Source organism: Phocoena sinus, chromosome 4 (assembly GCF_008692025.1).
Source record: "Phocoena sinus isolate mPhoSin1 chromosome 4, mPhoSin1.pri, whole genome shotgun sequence".
NCBI classification, from domain to species: domain Eukaryota; kingdom Metazoa; phylum Chordata; class Mammalia; order Artiodactyla; family Phocoenidae; genus Phocoena; species Phocoena sinus.
This window is the reverse complement of record NC_045766.1, coordinates 1804781-1821642: the sequence shown is the minus strand read 5'-3', so window position 1 is coordinate 1821642 and position 16862 is coordinate 1804781.

Below are 16862 nucleotides of genomic sequence, written 5' to 3'. Positions count from 1 at the left end.
CAGGGAACAGATAACAGTGAAAGCTAACTTGTATCATCAAACACGTATACTTTTCTAGGTACTGTGCCAGGCATTATTAAACCCTCCAATTTTCACAGCAATCCTGTGCTGTAGTTATTTATAGGAGGTATTTATTATTCCCATTTCATAGATGAGGAAACTGAGTCTGATAGAAGTATTTTGTCCAGAGTTACACACAGCTTGGGAGAGCCCAGACATACAGGCAAGGTGCCTACCTTCGATCTATTCTCTTTACCACTGCACTAGGCTACCTCATGGATGTTGGGAAAGGATGTAAAGAAGGTGGGTCACATTTGAAATACAGAGCCTTTCCTTCAGAAGAGAAAGATTAAATGCTCAATGCTGCAGCCAGCTGCTTCCAGCTGCGCTGAGAATCTCCTCCTGAGAGGGGGTGGGGGGCTGCTCTCTCAGGGTGTAAACCCTCAGGGTCTCCCTGGTCAGCTTGACTAGGGACACCCAAATCCTGGGACAACTGGACAAGGCTAAATGTATCAGAAAAATAACTGAGTAATTATAAATTAAAAATTCAGCTGATAAAGAGACTATATTTCTTGTTTGTTCTTGGGTTCTTTGTGGCAGCTTGCAAGAAAAGACACACAAACAATAGAAATGTTCAGACAAGGGTAAAAGGTCAAGACGCTGAGTATTTGAGCTATTCATTTAGCACGTTATTTTCCCAGCTGGGAAATCTACTGCAAAACTGAACTAAGATCAGAAAGGTGCTTCATAAATATATAGGTTCATCTAGCGATATATTTGAAGTGCTTAGATAGCGGACCTCTCTCTATTTCACTATAATGGCCCAGCTTAATTTGTCATCTTTTTTCCCTCCTTTTAAAGCATTGCTGAGACTCTAAGATACTCATTGTGAATTAATTTGGGATTTGGCATAATAACATTAATCATGCTGAAAGAATTCATTTGACAGTAATGCAGTATAATTAGTGATGTACTAAATCCATTGAGATCTACCAATAATTATAGAATCGTTATTTTAAAACCTTATATAGGCATTCATTTTTTCTTCCTTCTTCCTTTTCTATTTTGAATCTGCAGCATGTAGAGACAAAGTCTCAGCTCTGACAATTTGCTTTCTGAAATATTGGGCAAAGGTATCAAGAATAAACCCTAGTAGACTTAGCAGTAACCTTAAAGACCCTTTACTTAGGGTAAGGTGTAAGAATCACCTTAAAGGAGACTCTTTAATCCTGAAGACAGCTGGCTGAATCACATGGAATTATTGAGAAGCCTTGAGAAAACAAAGGGGACTGAACAGACCTAGAGTTTAGTAGCTGACAAAGCTTAAAAATCTGGCAGAGTGTGAGGAAATACTTAGATATTCCTGTTCGTAGGTTGTGGTGAATGTTTAATTTTTCTTAAGAGCACTTACAGTCCATTTGGAGTAGGAAGAGGTGAGGAGGGTGGTTTCTGTGTTTGTAGATTTTTAAAAATTTCAACAGAATGAGATCTTAGAAATCAAATGCCAAGTTGTATCATTTTACATAATAACAACTGAAGCCCACTGAGGCTGTATGGCTTGTTCAAGGGTAAAATCTGGTGACTCAGCCGGGTCTGGACTCCAACTGTCAGCATCCAATAATCACAGTCTTCTAGTCATAAGCTCTCCATCTTTGTAGGAGTTTAGAATCAGCCCTTTTCAACAGGAGTCCTAGAAAGAACTAAGCCCCAATGTCCTAAGACATCCCCTGCATCTAGAATGGTAGTGACCTTGTAACGTCTTTGAGAACATTGTGAAAATAGTTATTCAGATGGATTTCTGCATCCTTTGGCTCCGCTGAAGAAGCATGGTTGAGAAAGCCTTAGACTCTAGAACAGGAGAGTGCAATAGAACTTTCCATGGTAACAGAAATGACCTCTGTCTGCACTGTCCAGTACGCCAGCCATATATGGCAACTGAATGCAAGAAATGGGACCAGTATCACTGAGGAAGTGAATTTTCAATTTCATTTAATTTTCATTTGAGACAATGTGGCTGGTGGTTTCTGTACTGGGCAGCACACGTCTGGATATTTTTGCTCCGTCAACATATAAAGCCACGTAACAACCCTGTGTTGTCAAAGATCTCAGACTAGTGCATTTGAATATGTCCATGTTTTGGGAGGAGCATAGCAGCGTTGTGCTTTATAGGACATGATCTACAGGGCCTGGTTTAAGAACCTTGCACTAGCAGCTGGGTGTGATTCAGGCCAGGGTCTTAACTTCTTGCAGAGTAAGTTCCTTACCCCATGAATGAGGTAAAGTATAAAGGAGTTAATAGTGTGCAAAGTGCTGGTGGAAGTAAATACTCCCTGTGCCAGATCCATGGTGGTGGATGCTACTCCTTGATTCAGGTGCCTCAGATGTGGCTTTCTGAGTATTTAGAAAAGAACTGTGGCCTTGAATTGCACAGACTAGCAATGTACTGAGGAGAAGAGACAGTGGCAAGGAGTATTTTATCACTGAAATTGTTTAGAATCACTGAAGCTTGGAAATAATAAAATGCAGACAAGCGTTTTTTTGGTATTTTTAAAATATTTAAAAATTCTCTCCAGACAATGCAATCCCTTCTCACCTGTTCCTGGGCTGAACACTAGCACTCTCCCCTGCACCCCTGCCCCAATATCCTTTTTGCACAGACCTAGTAACAAGGGTCTAATCTTGTTATTCTCACCTTTCTTTCTCCCCAGCCCTCTGAGATGCATTAATTAATGAAGCAAAAATTCTATCCCTACAACCTTACACTCTCCCTGGCATACCCAAGGCATTCAAATACTTGGTAAATGCAAGAATATATTATTCTCACTTATTCATTTTCAATCTATTTTTTATCATAAAATGCTAATAGTCATATAAAAGCACAGAAAACATGGTGGACTCCACTTACTCATAACTAGGTTTACAAATTGTTAATTTTCTGCCATATTTGTTTTCGATATCTCCTTTTAGAAAAAATTTCATGATGGTATATAGTTTTGAAAGCCCCCTCTACTCTTTTGGGAATGCAGCGGGTTGTTAATGGGAAGACACGTCCTGGCATTTCATGTACTATAGGATCCCAATAATGTTCAGTCTTTGAACAAAGAGAATGAAGCAAAAGCAGTAGGACATTAGGATATTAGGAATTAGGAGAAGAGGAGGATAATAGTATTGTTGAGCCAGATTGCAGTGAAGGACACATGATATTGAAGCCCATTTGGGGGTATAGTTTATGCTAAGTGGTGGGAACCACAGCATTGTTTCCCAGCAGCTCATTGCTCAGTTCTGTGGTGCTTCAAATATAAATGCCACAGTCCTTGCCTTCAAATACAGGTTCAACTGGAGAGATAATACTGACCCACAAATATATCTGAATTGAGAAAAGGAACAATTATCCATGGATGGTGCTAAAATATCACTGGAAAGCTAAGCAAGTCACCAGGACAAGAAGGATGAGTTAATGATGGCTTTAAAGTGTTTGAACCTGATGGAGAAATGGGGTTGCTAAGGAAAGAGAGATTAAGAGCAATTTTTGTGGTAAAAATAAAGACTTTGTTTTTGGATCTATCAGGATGGAGAAGACAACAGGGCAAGCGTAAGTAAGTATATAGCATGCTTTTGAAAACCAAAGCCCCTGGATGCTATGTTCTAGGCTGCTGTAAGAACAAATTATCCTGTTCAAATAGTTTATTGTTAGATCAGGATAAATTACCCAAATGAGGCTTAATATGACACTCCCATCACTACCCTATTCTCAAGCCAAATGTGCTTGGCTTAAGAAATGAAGTGAAAGGGCCAACCTTAATGTTTTCTTGCCATAATTCAGCTGAACTTCCAAACAGGAACCATTGAAGGTTGATTCCATTAATTTACAGAGTCACACAAGACCCCTAAAGATGAGAAGAATGCACTTCTGTCATCCTCCCGTTACTATACCAGCAGGATAGATTGATCCAGTGATGTTGTTATCCTAACCGCCCTCATCCTCAAATTACATTTTTCTTGTAGAGCCATTTTTGTCCTTATATTATCAAATCAAATACTTCATTCAATGACTCTGATACTTAACTAGACTCTTGGATCTGTATAGAAAAAAAAAATGAAACCTGGAAATTTTCATGAAGGAGCTTAGCTATCATTACATTTATTTATTGTTATATAGGAATCACTTAACTTGTTCTGAGTTCCCCAGTTCTGAATCCCCAAGTAAGCTATGTACTCCATTGTTCCTAAAAGGATAGTAAAAGAATTGCATGTAGTGGACGTGTTTTTACATGAGGCAGCCCACGTGGCTTCTGCACGGCAATGGGATACAGTGGCCATGATCTTTGTCTTTGGTTGGGGATGTATTGAGTTGAAAACTCTGTGTAACATCTGCTTATTTATCATGTCTTAAATACTTGAGTGTCTGTGGTAGTTCTGATATGAGCTGAAGACTATGGTCAAAACTCAGAAACATGCAAAGGAACCTGTGGCTTGGAAAGCATTGCTTATACAGTGTTACAAATGAAGGGGTTAATTAACCTGTTACAAAAGTATCCGTGGTCTTAGTGGACAGGGTTCCAAAGAGCAAATGCTTTTTGTACCCAAAGTATAGTCCATCTATTACATATCAAGAGTGTAATACATGGGTTAAACTTTGGTACAAACATGTATTTAGTAACTACACTTTAACAGCTTTCATTATATCATTGAATATAAAGATGGAAAGACCTGAGGGCAACATATAGTCCTTAACTCTTGAAAGTTTTTTATACTTAAAAGAGTTTCTTCAATTTTAAAGGATTTTTCTTTCAGCCAAGTGATCCTTCTCTTCCCATAGTCTTAATCGTTTTTTAATTTAGACTCAATCACTGAAAGTTCTTGTTTTGGGGTTCTGGTTTTTCAGTGTTAACTTTTTTTGCTGAGAAAGAAACTTATCTCACTGTCTGCTGATGCTTTTTGTGGTCTTTTTTAAAAACTCAATTTTTGGCTGCTTTGGGTCTTCGTTGCTGTGCGCAGGCTTTCTCTATTTGCGGTGAGTGGGGGCCACTCTTTGTTGTGGTGCACGGGCTTCTCATTGCGGTGGCTTCTCTTGTTGCCGGAGCACGGGCTCTAGGCACGCGGGCTTCAGTAGTTGTGGCACGCGGGCTCAGTAGTTGTGGCTCGCAGGTTCTGGAGTGCAGGCTCAGTAGTTGTGGTGCATGGGCTTAGTTGCTCCGTGGCATGTGGGATCTTCCCGGACCAGGGCTCGAACCCGTGTCCCCTGCATTGGCAGGCAGATTCTTAATCACTGCGCCACCAGGGAAGTCCCTTTCTCATGGTTTTTAGAGCCAAGTGAGATCTAACTGTTCCTCCCCAGATAGATACTTGTGGTTAATTCACATTCTCAGCCGCCAAATTCTCACTCAAACTCCCCCCAATTATAAGAGCACTCTTCTTCCATTTAGAGGTTCTCTCTTATTTCATAGAACACATATAGTGCTTCTAAATAATCTGGTATAACAAATCATCTTTATTTTGCATTAGTATTTCCTAGAAACTGGGTTGTGTTTTAATACAGAAAACCTTGAAACAGAAAAAAGAATCTTACTACCCAGAAATGATCACACTATTAGTATATTGATCATGTTTTCTCCTAGTCTTTATTGTAAACAGTGAAATGCCTATTTTGTTTAGAAAAAGGGCTTTAGAAAAGACATGGTGTAAAAGCAATGATATGAATATTTTCCCACCTACTATTATGTCAGATTTACAATATTCTTTGAAAATGAGATACTGAATTTAATTAACAAACACATTTACAAATAGAAAGTATTTTCAGATATTCCAAGAGAAGACAGAGTGAGAACAACAGGTTACTAATGGAATCTCTTAACAGATGAACCTGAGTACTAGCATCACTTAATATTTTAATAAATGACTTGGAAGTTAGAGTGCACAGTGAAATCTCTGCGTTTGCACATTGCACGAGCTATTCTTATGGATAAATTATAGGAAGATCTCACCATGCTCTTGAGAGTAAGCAGAAAAGTGACTGATGATATTCAATAAAAATGCATTTTAAGGGGAAAAATGTCCTGAGCTGTAGTTTATAATATGATGGTTTGGAACTATCACTTACAAAAGAGCAAAGAAGAGCAGTTTTATTCTGCTGTTTGAAAACATGATTTTAAACCAAAAAGCTAAAAAAACACTGGTCATTATTCATTCACTACACAAATAATTGTTGAATCCCCTTACATAATTGTAAACACCACGCTAGATTCTGAAGATGTAGGGTTAAAAAAGCACAGTAATTTATGGCTCATTTCTAGCAGCTAGATTGCTAAATTCTCCCTCCTTTGTCTCTTTTTATTCCATCTCTCAGCTCTGCTCCTTAGCACTTCTAGACGAACCAAAACTTCCAAACTCTACCTGATAGCAATATTAATGTAATCAGTATGGCCTACCTGTAATGCCTGGGCAGTGCTGCTACAGGGGTCAATGCTTCTTCTTTGGATTGACTCCTTGAGAAACATTTTCTTAATAAGTATGAAGGAGTAACTATGAAGAGTGTTTCTTCATAATTTTGAAGAATAACGTATATCTCACTCTACCTATTTTACTGTGGTTTTTCTCACCTTTTTTCATTTCTCACTGTGAATAATAATCTAGCACAGTATGATAGCTCAATAATTTACATGTCTAGGTATATTTTAAAAGGGATATTGACAGCGTTCTGGAGTCTACTTTGATACAGAATATTTTAATTTGAATGAAAAAAAAACAGCAACAATTTTTTTTTCTTTTTTATAGGTCATACTGCCAAAGAACATTTTAACACACTGAAAACAGAAGCGGGTCTATTAAAACACAATTAATATTGAGCTGCATGAACTGCTTGTATATTTTGGAGATTAATCCTTTGTCAGTTGCTTCATTTGCAAATATTTTCTCTCATTCTGAGGGTCGTCTTTTCGTCTTGTTTATGGTTTCCTTTGCTGTGCAAAAGCTTTTAAGTTTCATTAGGTCCCATTTGTTTATTTTTGTTTTTATTTCCATTTCTCTAGGAGGTGGGTCAAAAGGATCTTTGCAAACAATAAATGCTGGAGAGGGTGTGGAGAAAAGGGAACCCTCTTGCACTGTTGGTGGGAATGTAAATGATACAGCCACTACGGAGAACAGTATGGAGGTTCCTTAAAAAACTAAAAGTAGAACTACCATACGACCCAGCAATCCTGCTACTGGGCATATACCCTGAGAAAACTATAATTCAAAAAGAGACATGCACCACAATGTTCTTTGCAGCCCTATTTACAGTAGCCAGGGCATGAAAGCAACCTAAGTGACCAACAACAGATGAATGGGTAAGGAAGATGTGGCACATATATACAATGGAGTATTAGCCACAAAAAGAAACAAAATTGAGTTATTTGTAGTGAGGTGGATGGACCTAGAGTCTGTTACACAGAGTGAAGTAAGTCAGAAAGACTTACTGTATGCCAACACATATACATGGAATCTAAAAAAAAAAAAAAAAAAAAGGTTCTGCAGAACCTAGGGGCAGGACAGGAATAAAGACACAGACATAGAGAATGGACTTGAGCACATGGGGAGGGGGAAGGGTAAGCTGGGATGAAGTGAGAGAGTGGCATGGACATATATACACTACCAAATGTAAAATAGATAGCTAGTGGAAAGTAGCTGCATAGCACAGGGAGATGAGCTCGGTGCTTTGTGACCACCTAGAGGGGTGGGATAGGGAGGGTGGGAGGGAGATGGAAGAGGGAGAGGATGTGGGGATATATGTATACACATAGCTGATTCACTTTGTTATACAGCAGAAACTAACACAACATTGTAAAGCAATACTCCAATAAAGATGTTAACAAAAACCCACAGCTAATGACATGAGCAAGTATAAAGTACAGTTGTAACACAACAGTTGTCTGCATTTAGACAGAGTGCACAGAGTTTTCCTGTGAGGGTCGTGTGCTTGGGGGTCTTACCCTTTGATGGTTCTGAATGAAAGGGGGGTGGGATGCATTGAGGGGCAGAAGCTTTACCACCATTAACTTTGTGTCTATGAGTCCTGCTGGAATTGCAAAATATAGTTGTACTTACGGTCTTAAAATTCTCAACAAAATTCCCCAAATGGAAGTAATTCTAATTCACAACCATTAAAGAAGACCAGTGAAAGCCATTCGATGGGGCATTGAATGTTCCTTTGCTGTAAATTCCATCAGAGCAGGTGGTTCTTTGTCTTTTTCATCCTTACATCCCCAATGTCTGGTATCCAAAGCATGGTACATGATAAGAGTTCAGTTAATACTTATTTATCCATCACATGCTTATACACTGCCTACTCTCTGCCAGACATTATTCTAAATGCTCTGCACGTATTAACTGCTTAATCCTTAAGTCAGTTCTGTGAGATATGCATCCCCATAAAGGTGAAGAAATACCAACAAGTTAAGTAATTTGCTCAAGATCACACAACTTGTAGGTTAGAGGAGTTGGGAGTCTAACCCAGACAGTCCAGCTCCACAGTGCATGCTTTTAACCACTCGACTGTGCTTCATTGAGCTGAAAATAATTTGGGGAGAACTACTGATTCTTAGGATATATTTTTGAGCATAGACCCAATTATTCCTCTTCTTTCCTGCATGAAAATCCCCCCACCTTCTAACCACATAAGGAAGAACCTTACACTTCTTGTCATGTCATTTAAGACTTCTCTTAATTTGACCTTCTTTATTTTCCACCTTATTTATCTGCACTTCCCTTATGGCTGGAATACAAGAAGCGCAAAATATCCCAATGGCTGTTTGATTTTATACTTCAGTGATCTTGACTTCCCCTTTGCCCAACCCCAGTTCTACAAATCTATCAAGACCAGATTAAATGTCATCTGTTCTATGAAGTTTACAGGGAGTTGTCTAATTTGTATACATAATCCAGGGTCTAGCACCACATCTGGTGCAAAGGACTGATGGGTATGGTCACAGAAGCGTGCACTGAACAGCTCCTGTAGGCTTCTCATGTGCCTTTGTAAGCATTCTCACATCTGCCTGTGGTATTCCTATAGTCTACAGGGTAAATGGTGACCCCAGGATTTGGGCAGTGCACACTGGCACAACAGTACAGGGCAGCCCTCTGGCAAATAGCAGGAGCTCATTAAGGATTTGTTGACTGAGTTAGGCACTTTTTGCTATCATGAGGCCAGAGAATGTCCAGTCTGGCTCTGTCTTCCTATTAGTTGTTTGGAGAGCAATTACCATTCTGTTGGTCCCTGGACTGAACGTTTCTAAATTTATATCTCCTTCCACAAAACTATTGGGTAGAAAAATTGAGGCGATTCCAACTAAATGCCAAGCTGTATCTTTGGGTACCTTTGATTTCCACAATAAACAAAATTTCCCGAGTTTTGGAGGCTGCTTGAAAGAAAAATTTATTGTTTTTATTTTTTTTTTTTTACCTATTCCATGTACCATATGCTCTGATGAGAAAGAAGTGATGCACCTTAGAGTGTGGCCCTCACCCAGGGGAATTAAGTGCACTTCTTGATCCACAAGACAAGCAGAGAAAAAGGGAAAGAAGGCAGTGACTCCCAGCAGGTCTCAAAGTCACAATTCTAAAATTGGACCAGCCTCTCTCCCACTCCCAATGCCCCAGCACCAGAATGAGGGCATGGAAGCCCCAGCACTGACCCATACATTTGTCTCATTGTGTAGTGACTCCTACCTGCTAGAATTGTTGAAGGTGCTTATATATGTTTTCTTTTATCATTTTAATTGCCATTAAGTTCATATTCACTAGCACCTCTAAAGAGCTCATTAAACGTGCATTTTAATGTGTTCTAAGTATATACATATGCACACATTTTTTATACATATTCATAGATATATCTGTATGTTGAATATCTCTGTTGTAATTTTCCAGCAACCTCAAAGCCTTCTATATGTTTATCCTGGGCTGAGTTTATCAGATTGATCTACTTTGTTATTTTTAGTAATTAAAAAAAATTATATGGGGACAAATAGTATTGTCTTCAGCAAGTTATTCAGAGAGACTGTTGGAGGTTTTGATATGTGACCAGAAAAATATTATTTACTAATGAAACAAGAAATATCTATCAGGATTGAATTATAATTAATTGCTACTACAGTTGGGAAAACTACCACTGGCTGACAGAACTCGTAGAGGTGCTGATGTTTCTTTCACTTTTGTTTCTGTCCCTGCTCAGAGAAAGTAATTAATCATTATGGAAGAGGGGAAGCCTATATAATTTGTTTACTGATAAAACATCCTTAAATGAGAGAACTAGAGGTGAAGAAATGTATCTTCTTTCAGAAAATTTAAATGAAGTATGATTCAGATTTGTTACTTTTCAATGTGAAGCCATAACGTCATAAATTAGGGAAAAATAATTTTTAGGAAGAAAGAAGGTGCATAATTAAAGAGATAAACGATTTAAGGTTATTTCCCTGTATATGAATTTATTTTTTTACAAAGCAAGGGTAAAATATGTACATCTTTTCAGTCTCTTAAAGTAGAATTTTTGACCTTCGATTGAGGAAGACCAATAACAATAGTATTTCACTTCAGATTTTCTTTACAGATCTTCATGAAAGTAATGAATGTTTAAAATATGAATGTATTAGGAAAGAATATTTTACGTTTTACATGGTTTTTCTAAGCTTTCAAAAAAAATTCCCTAAATGTTGTTTTGAACACTGATAAGGAATTTTTCAGAAGCCAGTTTAAATAAAATTGAGTATTCTATCTTGGTAGTCTTGTTAGTTTCTTAGTGACACTGTCCTTTCACAGTCTTGTCTTTGAGTAGAGTTTTTACCTCTTCCAGCCAGGAGCAGCAGTGTGGACTGGTGGTTAGAGCGAATTGGGACCACACCTAGCGTGTGTATCCATAGCTGAGCTTGTCAAGAGCAGGATGGTTCTAGAACACTCAGAGACATGAAAGCTCTAGAAGACGAGAAGCCTTACTTATACAATGGCCAGTTTAACACATTTTAAAACAATTTATTTGAAAAAATAAAATATCCATCAATAGGTTTATGACCACTTTTTCACAATCCCTTTATTTTTGTGTTGTAGCATATAAAGACATAATCTAGTAAGAAAGCATCAGCTAAAACATTAAAAAACAAAATGTTGCTCTTCTAAACTGAAGTACACATAAACATGTATATATCCATTTATATTTCTTTGTATTTTCCAATAAGGTAAGGTAATAAACTACATACATTCTAAAGAAGAGACTAGAAAACTTTTTCAGTATCCTTGGGAACCTTCAGAGAACGATGTTTTTGTCTTGTTAAGAGACTTCCCGGCTTCTCAGTGAAGTAAGTTCCCTTTGAAGGACATAATGATAAATAATGGAGTGATTTCAATTGTTATTTTGCCAAAAGGTATTGTCTGCTTTTTTGTGTTCATCATGACTTGTGAAAGTCAGCTGTGTCCTTGGTCTTAGCTAGCCAGAGCAGGGAAAAGGCAAAGCCATTCCATTGTGGCTCTCTCCGGTGTGAAAAATCAGATGCCATGCATTAATGGTTGTCAGTCTGATGACTGCTCGCCTACCATTCTGGCTGAGGGGTGGAAAAGTTACCCGCACATCTCAGCCTGAATCAACGTAACCCAGAGATAATCTGGAAGACCTTTCTGGTAAGAATAGCTCTTTTTAATGTATTGTTTAGATGACTTTGAAGATTTAAACTGCTTTTGTCTTTCTTACTTACATGTCTGCTGAGGGAATATACCGTACACTCTGAATTTCTTACTTTTATTAAGTTGGATTTGGTCTTGGTCTCTAAACTGTGGTTGAATAAGCCAGACGTCTCTGTTAATAGAAACTTCTGTCCTTTTGTAGTCTAATGCATGAAACTAATAATTTCACACCTCTTAGGCTATAGCTATACTGAGTTTTAGTAAGTTCTTTGGTTGCTTCCATAATCAAAATATAAATAATTTTCCTACCATAAATAATTATATCCATTTTAATGTCAAAGAAGAAAATGCCTGGCTGTATTCCTGTATTGTTCGGACCAAATATCATTGAGGAATTTGCTGTACTGGAAAAAGTTTTTAAGTGAGCTATCATAAGGTATAAAATGAATTTAGAGTCTGTGAATGACAAATAAGATTTATCAAGCAGCATAAAGCAAATTGGTACATTTAAAAGTTAATGGTATTCTGGAGTACCAAATTACAGTGGGGAGATGACAGAACTATTTTGCAGTTCCGAAAAGCACCCTAAAGACTTGAAGTGTTTAACAAACCATATCATGTGGTATTATAATATTGGTTTCCATTCCTTTCGGACTGTGACTGCATTAACTTATGTTTTCCAGAGATAGGTGTTTTTGAAAGGCGGAAGTTTATTAATGTTTGTCATTTTCTTCACAAAGCTCAGTAATGGGCTGTAGCTGGCTAATTTAATCCATAAGGCACTTTCATACCCTGTTGCAGGTTTTAAGCAGAAGTCAAATTGCTTTGTTACATTTAGGTATAGAACAAAGGCATTATGTCATTCTATATGTATACATCCCACTGAGCTCCAATAGTTACCAAGAGAAAACTGCACTTCATTCCTTTCCCTCTCTGGAAAGCCATAGGTGTACGACCTCCAAAGCAAACAAACAAAATTACCATGCCTTAAAGAAAAACAAAAACCCAAAATGAAACCTAAGGCAGTATGAAAGCCTGGAACTGACCCTGTCCAAGCTCTGTGCCTTTTTAATTTCAATCGCCACAGCCTGCAACTCCAGTCTCCTCTGATTTCACAGAAGTGAGTTGACTTTTAAAGATCTGTTGTCAATGTGTGGAAATATCTGCACCTCTAACTCTATAGGTAGATATTGGAAAACGACCAGGTTTGTGTTATCTTTCATAATCCTCAGGAGTTGGACTGCGCTGCCATTTGCTAGGGTCAGATGACTGACGTTGGGAGATGGGTGGGTGTCCTCAGGCAGGCCTGGTGGGATGAGCGGAACTTGTCTAGATTCAGAAACTGGATTGTTTTTACCTTCTTATGTGACGACGCTGATATGGCATAATACTGACTGAGCTGCGATGCAGGGCCGTCTGCTGGCTGATTTTCATTGCAGGCCTATTGACAGAGTCTCATTGTTTCTGCTTGGTGTTAATCTTCTTGATTTCATCACTGATGAATTGGCACAGAGTAGGTGAATTTTGTTCATATTTTAGGGGAATACACCAATTGAATAATTATTTGAGAGGATCTGAACGTCTTCTGGAGCTTAACTGTTTGGAAACAGTGTGGTTTCTAAAGAGCCACAATGTACCATTTAAAAAAAGTCCTCTTAGGGTCTCAAAATTATATTCTAGAAGCACTCTTCTGAATTTTTCATTTCTGAATTGTATCACCCTGTCCACGCTTGTACCGGATATGGCATAGGTGTAAATGCTTCTTATTTAGCATCATAATTTTGAGATGTGTGATGGTGATTGGGGCACAGAATTATTCTTGAGATTCTGTTTGTTTTATAAACTAATATACTGAGTGAAGACATTTTCTTAATTTTATGTGTTGGGACCTCAGGTCACACAATAAAATAAAAATATCTCAAGACTATAATCTATAACATAATATTTAACCTTCTCAGGATGCTCAATTTCAGATAATCTTAGTTAAAAAGTCAGGAAGTACTATCAAGAACAAGTCCAGAAAGGCATTTTTTTCACATCAGCTTAACCAAGACTCTTATCCGAGGCAGCTAACGATCAGCCCAAATGACTAATTTGATTTTCTACTTCTCTTCCTTTCCTTAATCAGAATTCTGATAGAGGGATTAATTAGCAATAAAGCAACATGAGGAAGATGGAAAGAAAATGAGGGCATAGATAATCCACAAACTATATATAATCATCCCTGCGTAATCAGAAGTTAACTATCATTAACATGACATTTGCTTTTAAAGCCAGGAAGAAAGTTATGATTTTTGGCACTAACCTAATCTTTAATTATAGCACAGTACCATTCTTTCCTTGTGTTTGTTAAGATAGCTATAAATTATATTAGTCTAGGGCTTTTGTGTCATTTCCTTTCCTTTTCCATGATTTATATAGTCAGAATACTGACCTATAATTAAGTGTACTTGAGAATGGTCTCCAGTTAATTAAATGCTCTGGAGTGTGTAGGGTGTTCTTTGCCAAAATTCCAAGGGAAGAGGCCATCCCTGGGTTAAATATCTACAAGGAGTCTGGGTAAATCTTCAGTGCTAGTCTTCTATGACTGTTGAAGCTGTCATGAGAAGTAAAAATAAATCTTTCTTGACTATTTTCTATAAAAGAATGTAAGATTCATCTTTTCGTGTAATTTAAGGATATCATTTCGAAAAGTAATTGTCTCATTTGAGGCATGCCTGGTTTTTAATAACTAGTAAAACAGATATATCATATGGAAATGAAAAATAAACTCTTGTCTTCCTTCCTCTCTTTATTTTTGTCCTTTTATCTTTCTCCATAACAATTCTCCATTCTCTGCCAGAAACAACTAGTGGCCACTCAATTTGATTCAATATATGGATGTGAATTTGCTTCTGTGTGCAGTGCAGTAAGCTGAAGAGGGCCTATTAACACAAGTAACTCTTACCCAAAGAGCCTACCCAGGTGCCAGAACTTGCCCTCACTCTAAGGGTGAGTGGAGACCCTGTCCCTCTTTATCTGGTTTTCCATCCTTACCTCACTTTGCCAGCAACACCTCGCCACCCAAATGCACGTATGCCCTGAATGATATGGAACTTGTTTCCATTCCAAGATCCCAAGGCAAATCCTAGGGCCCATATCAACTAAAGGGAATGAAGAAGGGAAGGTGGGGGGAGGGAGGGCAGGGGTTATGTGGAGGATGGGAAAGACTCTCATTCCTCTGTGGTTTCACGTAGAAAGGAAACTAAATTTGCTTGGAGGCTGCATCAAAGCATTTATTCAGGCAATTGCTCACTGTAGTTGGGTCATCGTATACAGCAGAGGGATATATACTGGCAGCTGGGTGGAGGGAGTTGGGTCTACGGATGTTTTATTTGGCATGCACAGTGTTTTAAAAAATTGAGCCAACATTTAAAAAATTAACAGATTTCAATCCCAGTCCAGATTTCTGGCTTCTTTTGGGAAACTCAGAAGAGTGGCAACACTGCATCTGTAATCTCCAAACTAAACCTTGAGGTGACCAGAGGTGACAAGGGTGAGCATACTTACTGGTGATCAACGGGATCTGTTACATTACTGCCTGGCCCCTATATAGACGGAGCTAACCTCCTCCCTCCCACCTTTCCCCTCACACCCACACATGCACACACACTGTTCATGATGTGCAGGTAGAGGTGCTGTTTTAGAGGGAGAGGTAGACGACTTGAGAGGTGATCAGATCAACCTTGGCTGGGCCAATATTAAGGTGAGGGTAGGAAGAGAGGCAAGGCATCCTCCCAGGTTTAATTGGGACCTTATGAAATTTACCTTTTTGTAGTTCAGAAGCATCACACTGGCACTTTTATGTCTACAGTTCACCTTCCCTCTCCTTTTCAAAATTTCTGCTGTAGCCCTAGAGTCTTCATTGTTCTATGGAATTTGTTAAAGAATGGTATATTGTCCTTTTAGATCCTTAGGACTTCAGTGATCCATGATTGGATTTTAGGGAACAGCTCGCCTTTTCTTTCCTCCATAGATTTATTTTTTATTTTCAGCCCAGTAGATACTCTGTTTCTCTCCAATTAAAAAAAGTAATAATTTACAGACAGAATCACTCACTGTCTTGTGATCCTAAGCTTTAATAACTCTGAACTCAGAAAGACTAATATATATATATATTTATTGTGATAAAATACACATAACATAAAATTTACTATTTTAACCATTTTTAGATGTACAACTGATAACATAAAGTGTATTCACAATATTGTGCAACCACCCCTGTCCATTTCCAGAACTTTTCTATCATCCCAAATAAATTCTGTGCCAATTATGTAATAATTCCCCATTCATCTTTCCCCAGCCCCAGGTAACCTACATTCTACTTTTCTTTCTCTATGAGTTTGCCTGTTCTAGGTACTGCATACAAGTGGAATCACACAATATTTTTCCTTCTATGTCTGCTTATTACACTAAGCATAATGTTTTCAAGGCTCACTCATGTTGTACTATGTATCAGAATTACATTCCTTTTTAAGGCTGCATAATATTCCATTGTGTGTATCTATCACATTTTGTTTATCCATTTATCTGTTGACGGACATTTGGCTACTGTAAATAACGCTGCAGTGACCACTGACGTACAAGTGTCTGAGTCCCTGCTTTTTATCCTTTTGGGTATATATCTCGAAATGGAATTGCTGGATCATATGTTAATTTTATGTTTAACTTTTTGAAAAACTGCCAAACCGTTCTATAGTTTTACAGGGGTGACAAATGCAAACTGCCTTAAATCGTCCTTTTAAATTACGATAAAGCCAGGCTTTTTTTTCTTTTGCCATAGGAGATATTTATCAGGTCAGAGAAAAGGTAAATTCTTCCTAAATATTCTAATCAAAAAGTTTCATTAGGGTCCAATTTTGATGAACACTGTTTCTGGTTTTCAAGCCTATATGCAGCACTTTTTAGTTTCAGATTAACTGTTGTGATAATGATTTTTAGAATTTAAATTCTTCCATGGAAACCATCATAGCTGATGAGCCTATTTGCACAACCAACAAAGTTAACTCTGGGTTCCCATTCTTCTAATCCTGGAAGTTAATTTGTTAGCACATTATTATCACACAGATGCCTTTATGTAATCATACACGAACACATGTGGTTTGAGTGTGATATTAACATACACGCACACATGTGCAGAGGAATGTTAAACACAGTGCAATCTATACCCACCAGTAACA